Source organism: Octopus sinensis, linkage group LG1 (genome assembly GCF_006345805.1).
Source record: "Octopus sinensis linkage group LG1, ASM634580v1, whole genome shotgun sequence".
Classification (NCBI taxonomy): Eukaryota; Metazoa; Mollusca; class Cephalopoda; order Octopoda; family Octopodidae; genus Octopus; species Octopus sinensis.
In genome coordinates, this window is record NC_042997.1 from 143,352,533 (window position 1) to 143,375,906 (window position 23,374).

Sequence of the window (23,374 nt, forward strand, 5' to 3'; positions counted from 1 at the left end):
CAAAGAATGAGTTTTGAGTTCAATCTCATGCTTCTATATCCATTGAACAGTTGGGATGGGGTGATGGGAAGACCATCTATTTGCAGAAAGATGCCAGCATTGTAGTCAGTGAGGAAGAAAGCTCCTACATAAGGTTCTTGTCTTACTTATGTAGTTGCTACAAGGACCTATAAAAGGGGGTTTAATCAGTTTTTATTATTAAGTCTGATATTTATTTAATTGGTCTCTTTTGCCAAACCGCTAAGTTACAGGGTTGTGAACAAACTAATACTGATTGTCAAGTAGTGCTCACTTGCACACACACACACACACACACACACACACACACACATACGTGCACACACACACACACATGCACACGTGCACACACACATATATATGCACACACACACCTTTTTTGGTCCACCTTGATGCCTTCTCTAAGAGCGTGATGTAGAACGATATCTTGGGCCATCACTTTCACAACTGTTGTTTTTCATGCTGCTGGGCTCCTTCAAACCCTTCCAAGGAGCTAACTTGATGGGGTTGTGGGTTTAGCCACTCTTGGCTGACCCAACCATAAAATGGATTGCATAGGTGTCTGGTATATAAGATTTATTGTCATGCTTATCTTTAGCTCTAGATCAGCCCTGCTCAAAAACATTCCAATTGTGACCATTTTGTCTTTATGGGAGTATCTAGGACTACATTATCTAAAATGCCTTCACTTTTAATTTTAAGATTATAGGTTGTGACATGAAGGAGATTTGGCTGCTATTTCTAGCAGGTTGCCAGACTATGTAGCAACTCCTTTGTTGGCTGGTTGGCTGGTTGGTATGGTCAACAGATTACAGATATGGAAGAGAGCAATAGACAGACTAGTGAATGTAGTTGTCCTAGTATATCGTCTGTGAAGGTTTGCCATTGTTAGACACCACTTTGATGTCTGGAATTCTCAGATGTTAAAGAAAGAAATAACACAATTATCTCGAACATTTATTATTGATTTCATCTTGTGTCCACACACAAACATATGCACTTATATACATATAAACACACACACACATACACATATCTATCTATACATATATACATGTATGTATATATATATGTGTATGCATATATATATATATACATACATATATGTGTGTGTGTATGTATACACATACATACATATATGTATATATACATACATATATATATATATATATATATGTGTGTGTGTATATGTACATATATTTATATGTGTGTGTGTGTATGTGTGCACACATGCACACACACTCCTAGAAGTATACAGATATACACATAAACAAAAACATATACACACACATACATACATGCACACACATATACACATGCACACACACACACACACACACACACACACACACACACACACACCACACACATACATGCACACAGTAGTTTTGGCAAGCAAAGCTGCAAAAAGTAATTACCATCTATCACGTGAATAACTAAGGTGACATTTTTTTTTTGAGTGAAGCTCAGTTTTTTTTTCACACCCTTTACTACATCTACCCCACCCTCATCCCACTACTTGTCTCGCTCAAGAACCTACAATGAGTCTACATTTCAATTAGCCTCTGAGTTACTGTACATTCACTCCAGACTGTTGCCATAGAATCTATGTGATGGCCATGAAACCAAAATGGATTTGAATGTAATTTCATAAAAAATCACTATTATAGGCGCAGGAGTGGCTGTGTGGTAAGTAGCTTGCTTACCAACCACTTGGTCCCAGGTTGAGTCCCATCTTGGGCTAGTGTCTCTTACTGTAGCCTTGGGCTGATCAAAGCCTTGTGAGTGAATCTGGTAGACGGAAACTGAAAGAAGTCTGTCGTATATATCATCATCATTGTTTAATGTCCGATTTCTATGCTAGCATGGGCTGGGCAGTTCGACCGGGGTCTGGGAAGCCAGGAGGCTGCGCCAGGCTCCAGTCTGATCTGGCAGTGTTTCTATGGCTGGATGCCCTTCCTAATGCCAACCATTCCATTAGTGTAGTGGGTGCTTTTTACGTGCCACCGGCACAGGGGCCAGAGGTGGGTGGCAAATGGCCACGATCGGTTGGTGCTTTTTACGTGTCACCGACACAGACGCCTGTCAGGTGGCACTGGCATCTATGTACATATATATATAAATATATATATATATATATATATATATATATATATATATATGTATGTATGTATGTATTTGTGTGTCTGTCTATGTCTCCCTACCATCACATGACAACAGATGTTAGTGTGCTTATGTTCCCCGTAACTTAGCAACTCAACAAAAGAGACCAATAGAGTAAGTACTAGGCTTACAAAGAATAAGTCCTGGGGTCAATTTGTTCAACTAAAGGCGGTGCTCCAGCATGGCCACAGTCAAATGACTGAAACAAGTAAAAGGAAAAAAAATATCTAACTTATCGAATATAGGCGTAGGAGTGGCTGTGTGGTAAGTAGCTTGCTTACCAACCACATGGTTCCGGGTTCAGTCCCACTGCGTGGCACCTTGGACAAGTGTCTTCTACTATAGCCTCGGGCTGACCAAAGCCTTGTGAGTGGATTTGGTAGACAGAAACTGAAAGAAGCCCATCGTATATATATATACACACACATATATATGTGTGTGTGTGTGTGTGTGTGTTTGTCCTCCCACCATCACTTGACAACCGCTGTTGGTGTGTTCACGTCCCCATAACTTAGCGGTTTGGCAAAAAGAGACCAATAGAATAAGGCTGTGCTCCAGTACAGCCGCAGTCAAATGACTGAAACAAGTAAAAGAATAACTTAGTGGTTCTCAACCAGGGTCCACATGGTTATACTTCTACAATGTTTTAACATTTAAAAAAATATTTTAACATTTTTTTTTAAATACAGTTCCTAATTAAATTTTAATCATGAAAATGTAATAAGATTTTTTAAAACATTCAATAACTTTGAGGGTCCAACTGAGTTAAATAGGAATCAAAGGGGTCCATTGGTAGAAAAAAATGGTTGAGAACCACTGATCTAACTGCAAGTGTGAAGGCATGTAGCCTAGTGGTTAGTTAGGGTGTTGCACTTATGGTTGTAAAGATTGTGGTTTCAATTCCTGGATGATGCATTGTGCTCTTGTGTAAAACACTGCATTTCATGTTGCTTCAGTCCACTTCAGCTGTGAATGAGTCCCAGACAATAGCTAGGAAACTAACTTTCTGCAATGGATTGGTGTCTCATTCAGGAGGAAGTGTTGTAATCTCTGTCACTTATATGCCATGGAAACCAAGTTGAGTTGAGCTTTGGCCCTATAAGTCCCGCAGTTATGATCGTAAAGATTGTGGTTTCAATTCCCAGCCCAGATGGTACATTGTGTTCTTGAGCAAAACACCTCATTTCATGTAACCCCAGTCCACTTCAGCTGTAAATGAGTTGCAGTAATAGCTGGGGAAATTAACCTGTTTTGCGAGGAAGCATTGCAACCTCAATCATTTATATACCATGGAAACCAGGCTGCTAGTACACCATGATTAAGAACAGTGCAGAAAAATATGAAAATGAAAGATAAAGACCAGTGATTTGCAACCATTTCACAGTGGTTCTCAACCAATCCTTTTATTTAAATAAGTTTTTTCCCCACGGACCCCTTTTAACATGCTTATCCTTATTTATGTATGTATGTATGTATGTATGTATGTATGTATATATATATATTTAACACCACGTAAGTTAGGGGTTATGGATCCAACCCACTAAGGGATAATACTTATCCAATATACTGTTAGTATAATACCCAAATTATTAATACACAAGTGTTTTTAATTGCAATGCAATTAACTTACTTATTGTATTAAATGGGTGAAAGCTCACAAACCAACTAAATTGTTTCTCCATTTTTCTTATTTGTATTATTTATATTTTTATATATACATACATACATACATACATACATATATATATATATATATGTATGTATGTATGTATATATATATGTGTGTATGAAATTTCAAATTTAGTTCATGGACTTCCAGTACAACCTTTGCGGACCCCGGATTGGGAACCACTGATATAGACCAATAGTTTTCAACTAGGGTTCATATAAGATTTTTAGGGATCCTTACAAGCAAAATAGTAAACTGGGGACTCACAATAGCATATTATATATATCCATTATTAAAGAATTATACCTTAGATGTATCTATTGCAAGAAACATCCAGATTTCTTTCTTGGATGTTTTATATGGTTCAACCTACACAAGAAAAAATGAGTGAATAACAAAATAGGAATTTTGAAAGAAATACCTTTAAAACTAGTTTTTAAACACTGAATTGCTAGGAGGGTCCACCAGAATAGAATAGTAATCAAAGGAGTGTATAGGTAAAACATGGTTGAGAATCACTGATATAGACAATGAGAGAGGTTTTTATGTGGTTTACTTAACTGATATCAAGAGCAGCCAAGTCTCTTTCAAATTGGACTTATTTGCTGCAGACATCATTCTAAATCAAGGCTGACTTTGTAGCAGGAGCAACATGATAAAACAGATGGTTCGTCAACGTTGGCGTCGTCATCATCATCATCATCATCATCATCATCAGTACCATCATCATCATCATCATCATCATCATCGTCATCATTGTCATCATCATCATCATCATCGTCATCATTGTCATCATCATCATCGTCGTCGTCGTCGTCATCGTCGTCATCATTATCATCATCATCGTCGTCATCATCGTCGTCGTCATCGTCATCATCATCGCCATCATCATCGTCATCATCGTCATCATCTTCATCATCGTCATTGTCATCATCGTTGTCGTCGTCGTCATCATCATCACCATCATCATCTGCAGCAGCAGCAGCAGCAGCAGCTTAGAAACAGATATATGATAGCAAAAGGGTAGTAAATGTCAATGTAATACTGCTAGTTGAGGTTGAAGATTTTACATAAATATATGAATATGATGGACAAGTAGAGAGCTATTGCTGTAGTTGCTGTGGTTATTGTTAAGCCACAGGTCATTGTTAATTAAAGTAGGCCTATGGTCAAAGGTATTCTAGCTATCACAATACTATTTTCGTTTTTTAATATCCAGATCATCATTGTGTTTATGGTTGTGGGGTGTGATTTGAGGGAGATTTGGTTACTCTTTCTTGCAGGTCAGGCGAACACATAAAGGCTCCCTTATTGGCTCAAGTACAAGTAGAAGAAAGTCATCATCACTGTTGCCGTTGCCATTGTTGTTGTCTTCTTCTTCTTCGTCCAATCAGGACACACGTCATTAGCCACAAAGAATAATCTCTAATTCGAGCCTACTCTAAGCTACCAAGAATGCGTGTGGCTACTTGAAGATCCACCCACCACATGCAATAGACTGGTGGTTGCACGGGCACGAAAGCTACGTTGTTATCCTGATTCCGTAAACAGTGGCTTTTAATGGGTGGAGAGCTGAACCATCCTAGGGCACAGAGGATTCTCAATCTAGACTAGACTAGGGTCTGAAAGTTTACCACACCATAGTGGGTTACACCATGGTTCCTCTGCTTTGTGGCAGAAGTAGGAAGAAAGAGTGAGAGAAAATTGTGGTGAATGAGTATAGAGGGGTTCCACCACCCCCACCGGAGCGTCATGGAGCTTAGGTGTTTTTGCTCAATAAACACTCACAATGCCCAGACTGGGAATCAAAACCATGTTCGTACGACTGCGAGTCCACTGCCCTGACCACTGGGCCTTTGTGCCTCCACTTGTTGTTGTTGTTGTCAGCTAGCAGCTAGCATCCATATTTCATACTGGTTTGGATTGGATGGTTCGACAGGGTTTAGCTGGTCAAAGGACTGTGTTCAGCTCCAATGCCTGTTTTGATATGGTTTCTATGTCTGGATATCCCTTTCTAATGTCTACCATTTTACAAAATGTACTAGATACTTTTTTTGTTTCACCAGCACCAGAGACATCATCAAGTAGCTCACAAGACAAGGCTCTGTCTGAGGGTGGGTTGCATTGAGGAAGGTGGCTTATGCCAGGGGTTGAAAGGCAAGAATATAATAGAAGGACAAGAAGAGGTGTCTTGCTGTAGAGGAGATACATGGCTACTCCAGCTGGAAAAGGAGAGAAGATAGTGACAATGAGGTATTAGGATGTACCCTCAAGGTACATAAAGGTAAATGTGAGAGGGGTGGGGACATGAGCAGGGGGTTTAGGTGGAGAGGGACAGAGTGGTCAGTGATTATGCTCCCAGCAGGTTGAAAGTGCAAGCCAGGTTTAGTTCAGATTATTTCTTTTCATTCCCCTTACAGAAAACTTCCATCTTCAATTAACAAGTATTTTTTTCCTTATATGAAATAACATTATCCAAATAAAATGGTTTGAATATTGTAATTCCATTTCTCCACTATCACTAGTACTGAAATCAGTGAAGTTAATCTCACATTGATGGATATGGCAGATTAAGAATAATAACCAAGCATTAAGATCCAGCTATCTGAGATCAGTATTTATTTATTTGACCTTTATATGTAAGACATAAATATCTCATGTGATATATATTATCAATGTACAATGGAAATCATAAACATGAGGAATAGACTGATCTTATATAAGATTTCTGAATTATCTGGAAACCAGAAATATTATATAGTATAGCCATCCTGCAGTCACAAGTGAGTATGACTCATTAATATATAGGTGCCAATGTGGTCACGAATGGCCCCTAAAAAAACTGGATGTTGTTTGGAAATCAACCTTGCAGATAGTGTTAAGAGGAATTTTTTCCATGCAACATTAGAGTCAGTTCTTTTATATGGAGCAACAGCCTGAATTCTTACCAAACAACTGGAATCCAAACTAGATGGAACTTATATCTGAATGTTAAGAGCAGTCTTAAACATATCTTGGAGAACTCATCCCACCAAGAAACAGCTGTATAGAGATGTCCAGCCTGTTTCTACTATTATAAGGGAAAGGTGCTTGTGCTTTGCGGGACATTGCTGGTGAGCTAAACAAGTGCTAGCAAGTGACCTACTGCTATGGCTATCAAAGCATGGCTGTACTTGAGCAGATAGTCTGAACACAACATATGTAGATCAACCGACCAGAGATACTGGATGCCTCTCTGTAGACCTCCCTCAACTAATGCAGGACCGAAATGGATGGTGTGTGTGGCTTAAAAATGCCTGGACAAGCTTAACCAGATAATTATAAAACTGCAGGGGTTTTGGTCAAGGACACAATGCACCACCCAGTCTAGGAATTGAACCCATGGCCTTTAAAGCATGAACTGAATACTCTTATCCATTAAGTCCTGTACCTTCACTGACCAGAAATACATTTTATTTACTGAACTTAATTTGTGATCTTATTTAAAGTCTTTTGTCCAATCATATCTTGGCATCTTAGAATGAAAAAATGGAAAGACACCTTGAATGGTCTTTGATCCTAAATACAATCCCTGAAAATAAGATGTGCTGGTTAAGACTAGAATGCATAAAATTGTCAGTTTGCTCAATTAGAGTTGACTCAGCACTAAGTAGTAATAACAACAACAACAACCAGCTTTAATTATGCTATTCTACTGCTTCACTGACTTAACTCTCTCTCCAAGATGTTAGCCTGCAATTGGTCGAGAAAGGTCACGTGGTATAGTGGTTTGATGTTAGCATTTCAGCGACAACAATTAGTTATAGAATACTGCATGGTGAATAGGAAATTGACTACGTAGTGAACAGAAAGTTGACTTCATAGTGGGCAAAAAATCAGTTGTGTAGTTGGGGGGAAGTAGATGTGGAGGTATATATATCATATGTGTATGTGTTTGAATTCTTTTATTCTTTTACTGTTTCAGTCATTTGATTGTGGCCATGCTGGAGTGTGGTTTTAGTCAGACAAAATTCTTAAGCCTAGTACTTATTCTATTGGTCTCTTTTGCTGAACCACCAAGTTATGGGGATGTAAACATACAAACACCAGTTGTCAAGCAGAGATGGGGCACAAACACAGACACAAAGACACACATGCGTGTGCGCGTGCACACACACACACACATGTGCGTGCATGCACACACACACACACACACACGATGGACTTTTCCGTTTCCGTCTACCAAATCCACTCACAAGGCTTTGGTCAGCCCTAGGACTGAACTCAGAACCATGTGGTTAGGAAGCAAGCTTCTAACCACACAACCACTTCTGCACCTTATATATATATATAGTAAATTCAAAAAAAGAAGGACAAACACAAAAAAGACATAACAACATGAGAACATGATACATGTAAAGTATTAGCCGAAGCTCAGGGAAGGAAAGAAAGATGGTTTAACATTTCAAGCAACGCTCTTCTTCAGAAACAGAGGAAAGTCCAATAGAAAGGAAGACAGAGGAAGGCGAGTCGGCAAAATCGTTAGAACACTGGACAAAATGCTTAGTGATATCTCACCTGTCATTCCGTTCTGAGTTCGAATATATATACAGGTTCAAATATATATACAAAAGTCGCCATACATAAGAATAATTTATTTTTTTATAAGAAACAATTATTTTATTTAACTGTTTCTTATAAAAAATAAAAGATTTTTCCTATGTATGGTGACTTGAATCACCCTGTATATGTACACACATGCACATGCACACACACACATACTCACACACATACATACACACACACAACAGTAAAGATAGTCAGTGCCAATTTAAAGGAATATAAGATGAGAGCAAGAGCAAAAATAAATCTGGGCAACTGAGTTGTCTTGTAGCTTGGCATTTGGAGAGGCAAGTTTATGCCATCAAACAGAATAAGTTACTGGATAAATGGACTGGTTAGACTACTCAAGGTCTGGTGTGGTCCAGATCTCCAGATGGACAAGAATTAGAATGAGATTATAAGTGGAAATGGGACTAAATGGAAACTGTCCTTGAAATGTTGAGCCAAAATAGCGAATGCCTATATTGCTTCCATTATAACTCACCATCTGACTGTTATGCTTTACCTCAAACCCAATCTGATGAGATTAGAGTGTTTGCTCTTCCACTTTAGGGGACATGTACCTCTGGAAGGCAGCCTTCGCATGCTATGATTGCTGATGTGCTGAATGTGATTGGACTGTGCTACCTGCAGATTTTCCAATACAGTGAGCTGGTGTGGTCCTTGTTTGTAAGGCATACTTTTCTACTGCTTAACACTTGGACAGAGTATCAAGAAAAAAAATCAAGTCTGGGCACCTGGCATCTTGAATATTATCAGACACTCACTGCTCTTTATCATTTGGGTGATTCCACAGAGAACTATTTGTAAATGATGATATTGCTGGGGAATCTCTTGGTGTCAATCAAAATGAAGTGGCTGGTCTGTTTTGGAGGATTTTCAGCTTGGTGACTACTGTGAATATTTTCCAGAAACCTTTGGCCTGGCAGTGCTACTGAGGTAATTACAAGTTAGACATAAACTCTTCAAGCATGGGAGCATCACGATGCAGGACTATCTGAGATGCATACAGAATAACAAATTGCACTGCATGCTAGAAATAGCAGCCAGATGTGTCTCCAATCATACTTCATCTTTAAAAAAAAGGGAAGATGTATTAGATGAGGTTTACATATAATATGTCCGAAAGAAAAAATAACAATGATGGGATGTTCATGGGTAGAATATCTTTGATAATAGGTCTGTGAGTACTCGGTCAGTACTGACATGAGACTAAACAATTACATCATTATATAGGCATAGGTGTAGTTAAGAAGCTTGCTTCACAACCATGTAGTTTGGGGTTCAGTCCCACTGTGTGGAATCTTTGGCAACTATCTTTTACTATAGCCCTGGGTCTTCTACTACAAGCTCCGTTTTCTGCCACTGTCCTGGTCTAATTCCAGCTTCTCCACCCTTCTTGTCTCCTTTCTTTGTCAATGGTCCTTTGCCATGTAGTTTAAGGGTGCATTGCTGTTCTTTTCCCCAACAGGCTGTCACTTTAGTGCCACCATAGAATAGCTTTTTCAATTTTGTCTGAGGGCATGTCCAATCCAGTTCCAGCATCTGCATCTTATTTCATCACTTATCCTGTTGATGTCCGTTGTCATCTCAATTGTGTCATTTCGGACTCTTTGCAACCACTTGATGCCGAGCATTCTCCTTAAGTATGGGAAATGGAAGTTGCCCATAGTTTTTTTCTTCCATTTTTGTCACCTTCCTGATTTCACACCTGTAGAGTTATACTGGTCAGATCAATGTCTTGAACAGCCTCAGCTTCGTTTTGAAGCCTTTGCCTTTACTTTTCCATACCTTTGTTAGATTGTAAAAAACTCTCCAGGATATTCTGTTCTTTATATCTTTAAATATGTTGAACAATGTACTCTTAGATATACATAAAAAAATCTAGAAGGTCATGGCTGGAACGTCTTTGAATGAAGCTGACTTGGGGTTATTACTACATCATCATAATAAACATCACTATTACAACTACTACAAAGACTACCACCACCACCACCACCACCATTGCCCTCTCTTCCCATAACAACCATCCACCTTACGCTCATAGTAAGTCTCTCAAAAAACAATGATAAATAGCCACATCAAGTCATTATCAAGTTAAACAATTAGTACCAAAATACATAGCCAATGAACTAATTAATAAGTGAAATGATGTTAACGAACATAACAAAGTTGCTAAAGCAATGATCCTTCGTTAATATAATTAATGAATGTAGTCTGTCTAAGAAGTGAGACATGAATTTATAACTCTGCTAATAACAGACCAGATTAGCTTAATCTTACTGAGTATTGCATCAGATTTGTTTAATTTGATTGGAATGGTAGAATCTGGTTTAATCTGTCTGCAAAAGTAATTTGGTTGCAGCAAACAGGAAATCAATATTTATTGATAGTGATTGAAGAGTTTAACATTTATTATTATTATTATTATTATTATTATTATTATTATTATTATTATTATTATTATTATTATTATATTATTATTATTAGTATTATTACAATTATTATCATTATTATTATTATTATTATTATTATTATTATTATTATTATTATTATTATTATTATTATTACTATTGAGTGAGAGAGCAGTACACATCATCAAAGTGATCCTGGAGTACATATATACTAAGCCCAATAGATACCCATCATAACTACTCGTCTGATAAGAGTACATCAGGCACATGCATCACCACCATAAGTGTGTGACATGGTGATCTCATATCAAGATAAACAGCGCATGAGCTTGCAAGTGGGACCCAGTTAGAATTTTCTTCATGTCGCTTAACCTATCCTGCTCAAAAGGTCCCTGAATAAGGTTTGTTTAAGGATGATGAATGAAACATGTATGTTACCAGAGGTGAATTATTCAAACCCCCCAAAATCCCTCTCAATACACAGCATTATACTGGAATATATTTTTGCTAATTCAGTTTTATTAAAAACCTATTTTTTCAACTTATAGCAAATTTTAGAAACTTCTATCTATATTTCTTTATTTAAACTTATAACTGTTTATTATTATTATTATTATTATTATTATTATTATTATTATTATTATAATCCTTTCTACTATAGGCATAAGGCCTGACATTATTTGGACAGGTGACTAGTTGATTACATAGACTCCAATGTTTCACTGGTACTTAATTTATCGACCCTGTAAGGATGAAAGGCAAAGTTGACTTCGGTGGAATTTGAACTCAGAACATAGAGATGGATGAAATGCCTCTCGCTAAGAATTTTGTCTGGCATGCTAATGATTCTGCCAGCTCACCACTTTAAGGTTTAATAATAATGATGATGATAATGACGACGACAACGATGATGATGATTCATTATTTTCAAAATTAATTGAAACAGAGGAATTGTATTTCAACAGAAATAGGATAACAAAAGGGTTAAAGAAATAACTTAAGACAATATTAAAGAAATCAATATTGTAAAGTAAATTAATGTGATGCAGAGTTGAGAAGGATCACTAGATAAGGTATTGGATTACATGCTCATAGGTCATGAATTTAAAAGTTCAAATCTGCTGCATGCTTTTCAGTGTGTTTCAAAAAGAAAGAAAAAATATTATTGTTGAATGCCTCATTTCATCTATCTGTTGTGTCAAATCATCTGGAACATCTGTTAAATCATCTGGAGTATATGTCAAATCAAATGGAATATGTGTTAAATCTCTAGGAATGTTACTTGTGATAGACCAGCATCTTATCCAGGAAGGCTATATATCTTGACCATTCAAACCATGAATACAGAGTTAAACACTAACTCTTATACCTGACCCTGCTCCTGAACTAAACCCTGGTTCTTATTATGTCTTTGTCCTTCAATCTCCAGAGGACTTTTGGAGAAGACATCTTTTTATAACAAAGGTAGAATTGCCAAGGGTAATTTCTGCTATAACCAAATGTTTTTTAGTATTTACTTTTCTTCCCTTGTTTATCTGAGTTAAACATTACTATCAACTTCGACTTGTATTAAACTGCAGAGTGATAAGATAAATATCAGTCATGTACTGGGAATTGACTCTGCCAACAATATTCTACTCAACAAAATTGTGGCCTTGTATCAATGTCAAAAATTTCCACTTGTTATCAATAATATGCATTCACTATTTGTGCTTAGAACATATTTGAAAACATTTGTGTATCCGTATATTTGCGACAGCACATTGATTTTATATTAACAAATCTTTTAGGGTGATTTTCCTTTTGTAATGATTAATATTACAAATTCATTTGTTATATAATATTTTAGATTGAGTTTCTGATTAAGATGGTTTAATTTATCCACTCTTGCCATTTTTACCAATTTCACCCATCTTTCAATAAATTCAGTCAGAGACAAGAAGTCTCTTTCCAACCATACCTTCCCTTTCAAGTGAAACTTGAAAGTCAGTGAAGATTCTACCAAAGAGGCAAGTTTCTTTCTTCATACCCATCAGCCTCATCTTCTATGCAACCTCTTTTGCTATAGCCACCAGAGAGAAGAAAACTGCTTTCCTGCTCAGTTAGAGAAGGGCACTGGTGTAGTCATCACTATAGACTTGGCTGTAGGCTGGATCTGTTCAACATGTGACAGCTACAGTTTGACAATTCCACAAGTCAGAAATGCCCAGACACTGAATGAATGTGCACAAAACTGTTTTGTTGCTCTGTGCACATCTTTGTCAGGCCTGTCTGATTGCACTTCTATGTCTGAAGAGTTCATGCTGAACTAGTAGTGCCTTTTGGTAGAACTGCCAGGCCAAGGACTACTAGAGATTATCCATGATAGTCCCTGGTTAGAAAGTTCTCTGAAACAGACTAGTCTGTTTGTTTCCATACCACTTTTTATTTATAGCTGTGGTGATGAGAGGCAATGCTTAGTGTTATTTAGCTAATGATTGGTCAGAACTAATTACTTATCTAGAGCTGTATTATTGGCAGATCTGTATTCACATTTATCTAGAGCTGTATTTATAGAGCACTATTGCTGACAAATAAGTACCACATTCTTCTAGAGCTGACAGGCAGTACTCACTTTAGCAAACTGCAGCCTGTGGGACTTTCTGAATGGCATACCAATGAATAACCTTGATTTTACTTAGTAGACGTGCAACCAAACGCATACCCTCCATCAGACACCTACCATATTCTGAGCGCCTTGTTTCCCTGGGCATGGATTCACTGAAGCTCTGGCATCTGGCGACGGACTTGGTAAACACCCACAAAGTTATCAACCACCTCACCAACAACAACACTGAACACCTTTTTGATCTCCATGTGTCTAACACACGTGGACATGCCTACAAAGTCAGAAAACAACACAGCTCCCATGACTTTTGGAAACATTTTTTCACGCTCAGAGTTGCTGAAGCATGGAATAAACTGCCTGCGTCAGTTGTTGACTGCCATGACACTGCATCCTTTAAGGCCCTCATGCTTTCCGAAATTTGCCGAAACTACACCTGATTATATATACACTTTAGATGAGTTGTAGTGCACCTGAGCACTGTACACAATTATTATTATTATTATTATTATTATTATTATTATTATTATTATAGTGCATTCACCTTAAAAACATTTGTGCATAACTGCTTTAGAGCTATATTGCTGACAAACCAGTTCTTACAGTTGTCCTACTATTATGAATTCAATCACATTAGATTCTTGATCACTGATTCATGAAATCTTATATCCTTGTCATTTGTCTGTGGCCAAAGAAAATATTTATTAAAATCTGTTGACTAAGGAAAACACCTATGCTCCTCATAATGGCTGAACCACCCTATAGTTTCTGTCCAGTCAGTATTATCCACTCTGTTGTTCAGTGAGAACTCCTAGATATCCACAAAGCTAGTACTGTGGGTCCATGAGCTGAATTTGAAATTTGTTGAGTAAACAGGTCTTTTGAAAGCTTGAAGTCCATGGAAAAATTCATTTAAATAAAAGAGCTCCTTGGTAGAGAAAAAGTTGGGAATGTCTGCTAGACATCATTTCCTGACCTGCTAGAAATAACAATTTTTAGAAATATGTATTTATAGCAGGCCTTACAATTATACGAGGGGGTGCTGAAAAGTTCCTGGCTTTAAGGATATTGTGAAAGGCCTGGTTGGTGGCTTAGCCTTCCAAGTTCTTTTACAGGGCTTAGAAAAACTGAAGGACTGCTGCAATAAGTATGTGAATCTGAGAGGGGAATATGTCGAATAAAATCATAATTATTTGAGGGTGAATATTTGAAATATCTAGCTAGTTAGATAGAAATAAATAGATGGGCAGAAAGATTGATAGAAAGACTGGAAGATAGATAGACATACACACACAAAGAGATGCATAGAGAGAGAGGGAGACAGAGAGAGACATAAGTAGATATAACCATCATCATTTAATGTCTGTTTTCCATGCTGGTATGGTGAGCTGGCAGGAACGTTAGCACGCCGCGAAATGCTTAGCGGTATTTCGCCTGCGGCTACGTTCTGAGTTCATATTCCGCCAAGGTCGACTTTGCCTTTCAGCTTTTCGAGGTCGATTAAATAAGTACCAGTTACGCACTGGGGTCAATATAATCAACTTAATCTGTTTGTCTGTCCTTATTTGTTCTCTCTGTGTTTAGCCCCTTGTGGGTAGTAAAGAAATAGGTATGGGTTGGATGCTTTGACCAGAGCCAGCAATGCTAGGAGCTGTACCAGCTTCCATAGTCTGGTTTGGCTTGCTCTCTACAGCTGGATTCCTTTCCTAATGCTAACCACTCCACAGAGTGTACTGAGTGTCTGTTATGTGTCACCAGCACCTGTGCTTTTTACATGGCACTATTACCATTCCTTTTTATGTGGCACCAGCGGCAATGTTTTCTACATGGTACCAGCACCAGTGCTTTTTATGTGGTGCTAGCACCAGTGTCGTTTGGGTGTTAGAGGATGAAATGTGGGTGACAGGGCAAAGCCCCTCATGACACCCATTACCAAGGTGGTTTTAGGATATCAATTCTGTCATGGTGAGTGAGTCTTCTTGAGTACAACAATGTGTCATATATCTTGGTCCTTTGTCATCTCCCTTTGTAGATATGTAGATACAATTTGGCAGAAGGACAGCCACATTAGGTAGAAAAGAGAGAGATAGGGAAAACTGGAGTGTGAGCGAGAGAGTGAGAGAGAGGGAGTGAAAGAGAGAATCAATGAGGGGAAAAAACAAAGAGAAATATTCGAATAACAAAGGAAATGACTTAAATTGAAAATAAATAAATAGTTGGTTATAATATGAGTGTGCACATGTGTCTGTGGAACAGAGAGAGGGAGAGAGAGAGAGAGAGAGTAATGATTCTGTGTTTAAGGTTTTACAAGGGGAGGAGGAGAAAGAAAGAGAAAGAGGGAGAGTAAGAGTGAGTAATGATTCTGTGTTTAAGGTTTTACAAGGGGAGGAGGAGAAAGAAAGAGAAAGAGGGAGAGTAAGAGTGAGTAATGATTCTGTGTTTCAAGTTTTACAAAGGCAGAAATAATTTTGAATTGTGTTGAAAAATTCTGCTGAATTTTGTTTTATTCTTTTCTACTCCAGACACAAGGCTTGAAATTTTAGGGGAGGGGGCCTGTTGATTAGATCAACCTCAGTATGCAACTGGTACTTAATTTGTCAACTCCAAAAGGATGAAAGGCAAAGTTGACCTCAGCAGAATTTGTACTCAGAACATAAAAACAGACGAAATACCGCTAGGCATTTTGCCTGGTGTGCTAACGTCTCTGCCAGCTTGTTGCCTTGAAGTTTACTTATAAATAATAATGGCAGTGCCCCAGCACTAACTGAAACTGATAACAGAATAATAGAATATATTACAGATATCTGATGGGAATATTTATAGTAAATAAGGGTTAGAATTTATTAACCTAGAAATATTGGTTTCAAATTTTCACACAAGACCAGCAATTCTGGGGAAAGGGGCTAGTCGCTTACATCACCCATAGAGTTCAATTGGTACTTATTTTATCAACCCCAAAAGGATGAAAGGCAAAGTCAACCTTGGTGAAATTTGAACTCTGAACATAGAAATGGACAAAGTGCCATTAAGCATTTTGCCTGGCATGTTAGCAATTCTGCCAGCTTGTCACCTTGTATTAATTTAGAAATATTTCATAGTCTTTGGGCAGTGTTTAATTTTATAAGGTAATAATTTAGTTGACAATGTATTGACTCATCAAAGAGATAAATGGATTATGTGAATCAAAATTGAATCAAAATTAGAGCGGGAAAAAAGCTGTTTTGATTAACGATTAATTTAAGCGAGGGTCTGATTAGTTGTTGCGGATGTGTATTTGTCAGGTAAATGATTTGATCTGAGACTGTTGAAATTAAAGTAATTACAGCCTGAAAGACATATTAACCATTCAAAAACACATAAATATTGATAACTTCACTTTTATTATTTGATGTCAAAATTTTCATAATATCAGCTGTGAGCTGGTTATCAATGCAGTTTCACTGATTAATTATTGATCACGTTAAATTCTTTGATGATAGGAATCTGCCTGAAACTCCCTAGTTCTGTGGTACAAAACTGCCTGTTTAACTCTTCAGCATTTAAGCCGGCCATATCCAGCTGAAATAATCTACCTGTTTTATCTTGGAACTGGCTACATCTGACCTCACACTTATCTTACAATATTACTCTTAAAATAAACAATGGCATAGGAGTGGCTGTGTGGCAAGTAGCTTGCTTACCAACCACATAGTTCTGGGTTCAGTCCCACTGCGTAGCACCTTAGGCAAGTGTCTTCTGCTATAGCCTCGGGCTGACCAAAGCCTTGTGAGTGGATTTGGTAGATGGAAACTGACAAAAGCCTGCCATGTGTGTGTGTGTGTGTGTTTGTGTGTCTGTATTTGTCGCCCACCATCACTTGACAACCGATGGTGGCATGTCTACATCCCCATAACTTAGTGGTTCGGCAAAAGAGACCGATAGAAAAAGTACTAGGCTTACAAAGAATAAGTCCTGGGGTTGATTTGTTCCATTAAAGGCAGTGCTCCAGCATGGCCACAGTCAAATGACTGAAACAAATAAGAAAATAAGAAAATGTGTATATATTTGTGTGTGTATCTGTGTTAGTTCCCCTACCATTGCTTGACAACCAATGTTGGTGTGTTTACGTTCCCGTAACTTAGTGGTTCGGCAAAAGAGACCGATACAGTAAGTACTAAGCTTACAAAGAATAAGTCTTGGGGTTGATTTGTTCGACTAAAGGCAGTGCTCCAGCATGGCCACAGTCAAATGACTGAAACAAGTAAAAGAATAAAAGAATGATGTCATTGAAATCTCAAAGTTAAAAAGTAATGGATGACTCACTCATATGAGTGTCAATAAATAAGCATTGCATTTGACAGAGAATTCTGAATGCTAAAGGGTTAAACTGGCCATATCCGGCCAAAATGTTTTACTTGTTTTATGTTCAAACTGTCTGGATCCAGCTTCTTACACTTCTTATATCAAATACATGTGGGTTGATTTGGTAGATCGAAAGTCAAAGAAGCTCATCATATATATATATATATATATATATATATATATATATATATATATGTAACCCAATTTTTCATCTGATGTTACATTGTCCACGTCTTTTGGTCTGATGCCTTTTTTTTGTCCAACAATTTTTTGTCCAATTTTAAATAAACTCTTTAGAGAACAAGGTGACCATCAAAATCAAATAGCCATTGAGAATTTTATTGATAGGATTTGTTGTGGGACTAAAGAATCATCGGACAAAAAGACGTTGGACCAAAAGATGTGGACGAAAAGATGTTTGATGAAAAGACATAGCACCATGTATATATATAAATGTGAGTGTGTGTGTGTGTGTGTATGTATGTGTGTGTGTATGTGTGTGTGTGTGTCTGTGTATGTGTGTGTGTGTGTGTGTGTGTGTGTGTGTGTGTGTGTGTGTGTGTGTATATGTGAGACTGAGGCTGTTTCCTTACATTGACATCATGTGAGAGTTGTGAAATAGTGTCACCATCATGCAAACGGTGTCCAATGTTATTCTAAAAATAAACAATCACATCATGAAAATCTTGAAGCTATGAGATAATACTTGATTGATTCAAAACAATGAGAATAGATATTATATTTTAACAGAGTAATCTGAATGAGTTAAATTGTTCATATTAATATCAAGAACCTTCTTCGATAATTGAATGGTGAAACCTCTTTGTTTAAAACAGGCGTTGGCAAAAGCAAGGAAGGGTGTTCTTTGTGGGCCGTGACCCTTTTCTAAAAATTTTTGAAATTTAATTTTATTCATGAGCCATTGAAATGTTAATGGATTTTAGATAGATTTTTGTGACAGGATTTGTTTTAATTGTTGCTAAAATAAGCAATGCAACTGATGGAAATATGGGGCAGGATATGCAGTGATATTTTTATTATGCAAGATATAATGATATAATACAATGGAACTAATAAATAATAAATACTAGGCTAATAACCAGGCTAATAAATACCAGGTCCCTCCCCTATAAATGTTAGTGAAATTTTTGCCCACCCCACTTATTAATGAGAATATGTATTAGAGATTATGAGGCATGCAATCCTTCTTTCCTAGCCTTGGTGTTGGACAAACTTAAAAGCCATATTAATTTTATCAAACATGACAATTTTATTAAACATGAATTTTCTGAATTCTTACACCCTTCTTCCCACCGCCACCATGAGAAATACTCAGTCATTAGCAAATGTAATAAATGAAATAAATAAAATAAATAATTAAATAAATCAATAAATTAATGTAAAAAAGTAAGTTGCTGATCCTGGTTTTAGAAATATTCCAAACTGTCTAATTGTGATATGGTCACTTATTTTACTATTTAATAAAATAAATTATTTCATATGCAATAGTTAAAAAATGGGCGTGAGTATGTATATGTATGTGTACACACACACACACGTGCACACACACACACATTTATATATGCATTGTGGTTATGTGGTAAAGAGTTTGCTTCCCAGCCACACGGTTATGGACAAGTATCTTTAACCATAGCTCTAGGCTGACTAAATGCTTGTGAGTGGATTTAGTAGATGGAAATTGAAAGAAACCGATCATGACATGCTGTACTGCTTGGCATTCATACTGGAAGCTCCAATACGAGCATTTCAGAGTGTTTGGGTGTCAATCCGAGGACAGTGCAGAGGATTTGGAAAGAGTTGGTTGAGTCTAATGGTGATTATGAAGGTATGGCCACTCGGAAAGCTTACTCTGATCATTCTGGTAAGGAAAGAACTCCTGAACCTGTTGGTGAGATCCAGGCCATGATTGACAATGATCCCTCCAAGTCAATCCGGTCCATCACCAGGGACATGGGAGTGTCTGAGTTTCTTATCAGGCAGGTAGTGCATAAAGACATTTGGTATTCCTCATACAAGATGAGAAATGGCCAATTTTTATCCCAACCCATCAAGGACAAGAGGAAAGACAGCACTATGAAGCTTTTCAACAAACTCAAGCATCCCCTCCAACTGAACATGCTTTGGTTTTCTCAGACGAGAAAAATTTCTGCCAGGATCAGATGGTGAATACACAGAACAACCGTTGGCTTGCTGTGTACTGAGAGTGATAAAAACCAAACATCCAGTCAACATCATGTTGTTTGAAGTGATCACAATTGATGGCAATATTATGCCTCCATTCGTCTTGCCACACAGCCTCAAACTCAACACAGAGGCTGACATCAAGTGCCTGGAGAAAGTAGTGCTGCCCTGGGTGAAGAGGGTAGCTGCTGGAAAACCCGATGTCTGGCAACAGGATTCTACACCATGCCACACAAGCAGGAGAACCCAGTCATGGCTGTCACAATTTCTGTGACCACACCACCCCTAACATCTGGCCACTTAACTCCCCAGATTGCAACTCCCTTCATTATCATGTGTGGGGTGCAACTGAGTGAGAGACCAAAAACGATTCCTTGTAACACCAAAGATGAACTGAAGGCCAATATTATGGTAGCATTCACCTACTTAAACAAAGAGACCGCCCAGAAGAGTTGCAGGACATTTCAAAGTTATCTGAAGGCCGTAGTTGAAGCCAATGGCAATTTTATTGAATAAATTTACTTTTTAGTATTTCAAGATATTTTTTTGTAATTTTGATAAATATATCTGTTAAAATGATATGTCAGTATTATTTTCATTTTCTCATAATGTAGATGACAGTTTATTCACTGCACCCTGTATACACACAAACACACACTACACTTCACCACACATACAGTTTTTGAAATTCTTCACTACAGTTAAAATTACAGTAAGACTGCACTTTGTTAGAAGCACAACCATGAAAATGGTTAAACTTATTCAGCTCTTTTCAAGAAGAATTAAAGCTTGTAATGCCTTAATTGGTGTTGCTTAGAAGTGAACCAGTGATCTAACATTATTAATGTGTCACGTTTCAACCTGTTTGTTTGACTGCACAGCTTACTATGACTATACATTTTTTTTTTATTTGAGCAAATGAAAATGTGTGGGTCTTGTAGTTTGATCTTCACATCATGTCAACTTTGATGAATAGCCTGTTCTCTTTCTGTTAAAAATCTCATGTTAAAAGCCAAGATATTTCACAATGGGGAGTAGAAAATCCAACATTTCAGACACAGTCCTTCTCCAGAGAAAAGTTGGCAGGAGTGAAATTATGAGAGGCAGCAGTTTTACATCCTCTAAAGCAGTGGTTTTCAACTGGGGTTCATATGGCCCTTAGGGATCCATATAAGATTTTGTGGAAATTGTGTAATAAATAGGTTATACTTCTACAATACACAAAATATTTTAACAATTTTTTCATACAATTCCTAATAATGTTTAATTATAACATTTAATTATTATTGGCACAGGAGTGGCTGAATGGTAAGTAGCTTGCTTACCAACCACATGGTTCCAGGTTCAGTCCCACTGTGTGGCACCTTGGGCAAGTTTCTTCTACTATAGCCTTGGGCTGATCAAAGCCTTGTGAGTGGATTTGGTAGACAGAAACTGAAAGAAGCCCGTCGTATATATATATATATATATATATATATATGTATGTATGTGTGTGTGTGTATATATGTTTGTGTGTCTGTGTTTGTCCTCCCAACTTGACAACTGATGTTGGTGTGTTTATGTCCCCATAACTTGGTGGTTCAGCATAAGAGACCGATAGAATAAGTACTAGGCTTACAAAAAATAAGTCCTGGGGTCGATTTGCTCGACTAAAGGCAGTACTCCAGCATGGTCGCAATCAAATGATTGAAACAAGTAAAAGAATAAAAGAGTATAAAAGTATAATAGGATAGGTATGAGGGGACCATAGGTAAAAAGTGGTTGAGAAGCACTACTCTAAATTAAGCAACAACAACAACAAAAAAAACTGGTTGTAACTGATAAGGAATGCAGGACAACAGGAGCTTCATATGAGAACAGGAAGTGATAGGAAAGAGAAATAGAAGGAAAGAGGAATGAAATTCCTGTGGCCCCATGGGCATTATCAGTTGCAGCCAGTTTTTGGAGAATCTAAAAGACTTCTGTTAGGAAGGGTTCTAGTTGTAGGAGCCATGCCAAGACAGACAGACAATTGGAACCTGGACAGTTTTCAGACCACCACTGCCGCTGCCACCAAGCCTTTCAATGCAAGCCAATGTGGAAAATGGATGTTAAACAACAATAATGATGAATGATGTAAAATACTGTTGTCTCTCCTTAATTTCTCTCCTGTCAATTTTTTTTTCCCTGAAGAAGGACTCTGTCTGAAAACATTGGGTTTTCCACTCCTTGCAGCAAGTTTTCACTGTATTTTTTTTTTAATCAGTTTTACTAAATAATACAAGTCTTGCTGACTCAGACCAACACCAGTCTCTTTGGAGTCTATTTGATCATAAATTTCACTACAATTATGTTTATAGTCAAAGTTACTTTATAGCAGTAGTTTGGAAGTTTTTTTTTTTTTAATGTTTGTTTTCATCATTTAAACCAAACACCTGTGGTTAGAGCTTCATAATATTGTTGAATTTATAAAGAAACAGCTGTCTGTATAAGGAAAGAACTATTGTGTTCAGTAAGAGGTAGGTATACACAACTGTATGAATCTGTAGTCATGATCACCATTGCCACCCCCAACCCCACCAATCTTGTCATTGTCACTGCTGTCACCACCACCTTATTCTTTTTCTTCACCATCATCATCATCATCATCACTAACACTGCCCCCATCACTCCTATCATCATCACCAAGAGCAAAAACAATATTCTTTTATTCTTTCACTTGTTTCAGTCATTTGACTGTGGCCATGCTGGAGCACCACCTTAAGGGGTTTTAGTTGAACAGATCAACCTCAGGACTTATTCTTTGTAAGACTAGTACTTATTCTATCGGTTCTCTTTTGCTGAACTGCTTAGTTACAGGGATGTAATCACATCATCTGTTGTCAAGGTGGGGACAAACACACAAATATATATATGACAGGCTTCTTTCAGTTTCCATCTACTAAATCCACTCACAAGGCTGACCTGAGGCTATAACAGAAGACACTTGCCCAAGGTGTCACACAGTGGGACTGAACCAGGAACTATGTGGTAGGGAAGCAAACTTCTTACCACACAAGCACACCTGTGCCTTATATCATCATTTTACATTGCTTCCCCTAATTGTCACCAGAGTGCACTGAAGTAACTTGAAATGAAGTGTTTTGCTCAAGACTATAACGCACTGTCTGGTCCAGAAACCGAAACCACAATCTTATGATCATGAATGTAGAACTCCTAACCACTAACCCAAGCCTGGCCAACTTGAATTACATTGCGGGCTACTTTAATCACAGAAAAATTTTTGAGGGCCACTTGTATACTTTATGCACTAATAGTCAAACAACCAAATTACAGAATCAAGAATTTTTCATACTTGTTTGTTTAAAATTATAAGCCACT

The 23,374-nt window shown here is 37.5% G+C and overlaps 1 long non-coding RNA gene across 1 annotated transcript in view; it reads right to left on the reverse strand.

The window, feature by feature from the left end:
• LOC118764621 overlaps window positions 1-23,341 on the reverse strand; it is a 24,747-nt gene extending 1,406 nt beyond the window's left edge. Inside the window, exons 1-2 of the long non-coding RNA XR_005000433.1 lie at window positions 23,215-23,341; window positions 5,893-5,898 (exon numbers count right to left, since the gene is read on the reverse strand). This is a non-coding gene — a long non-coding RNA (uncharacterized LOC118764621). The remainder of the gene's footprint in view (window positions 1-5,892; window positions 5,899-23,214) is intronic.
• Window positions 23,342-23,374: the final 33 nt, after the last annotated feature.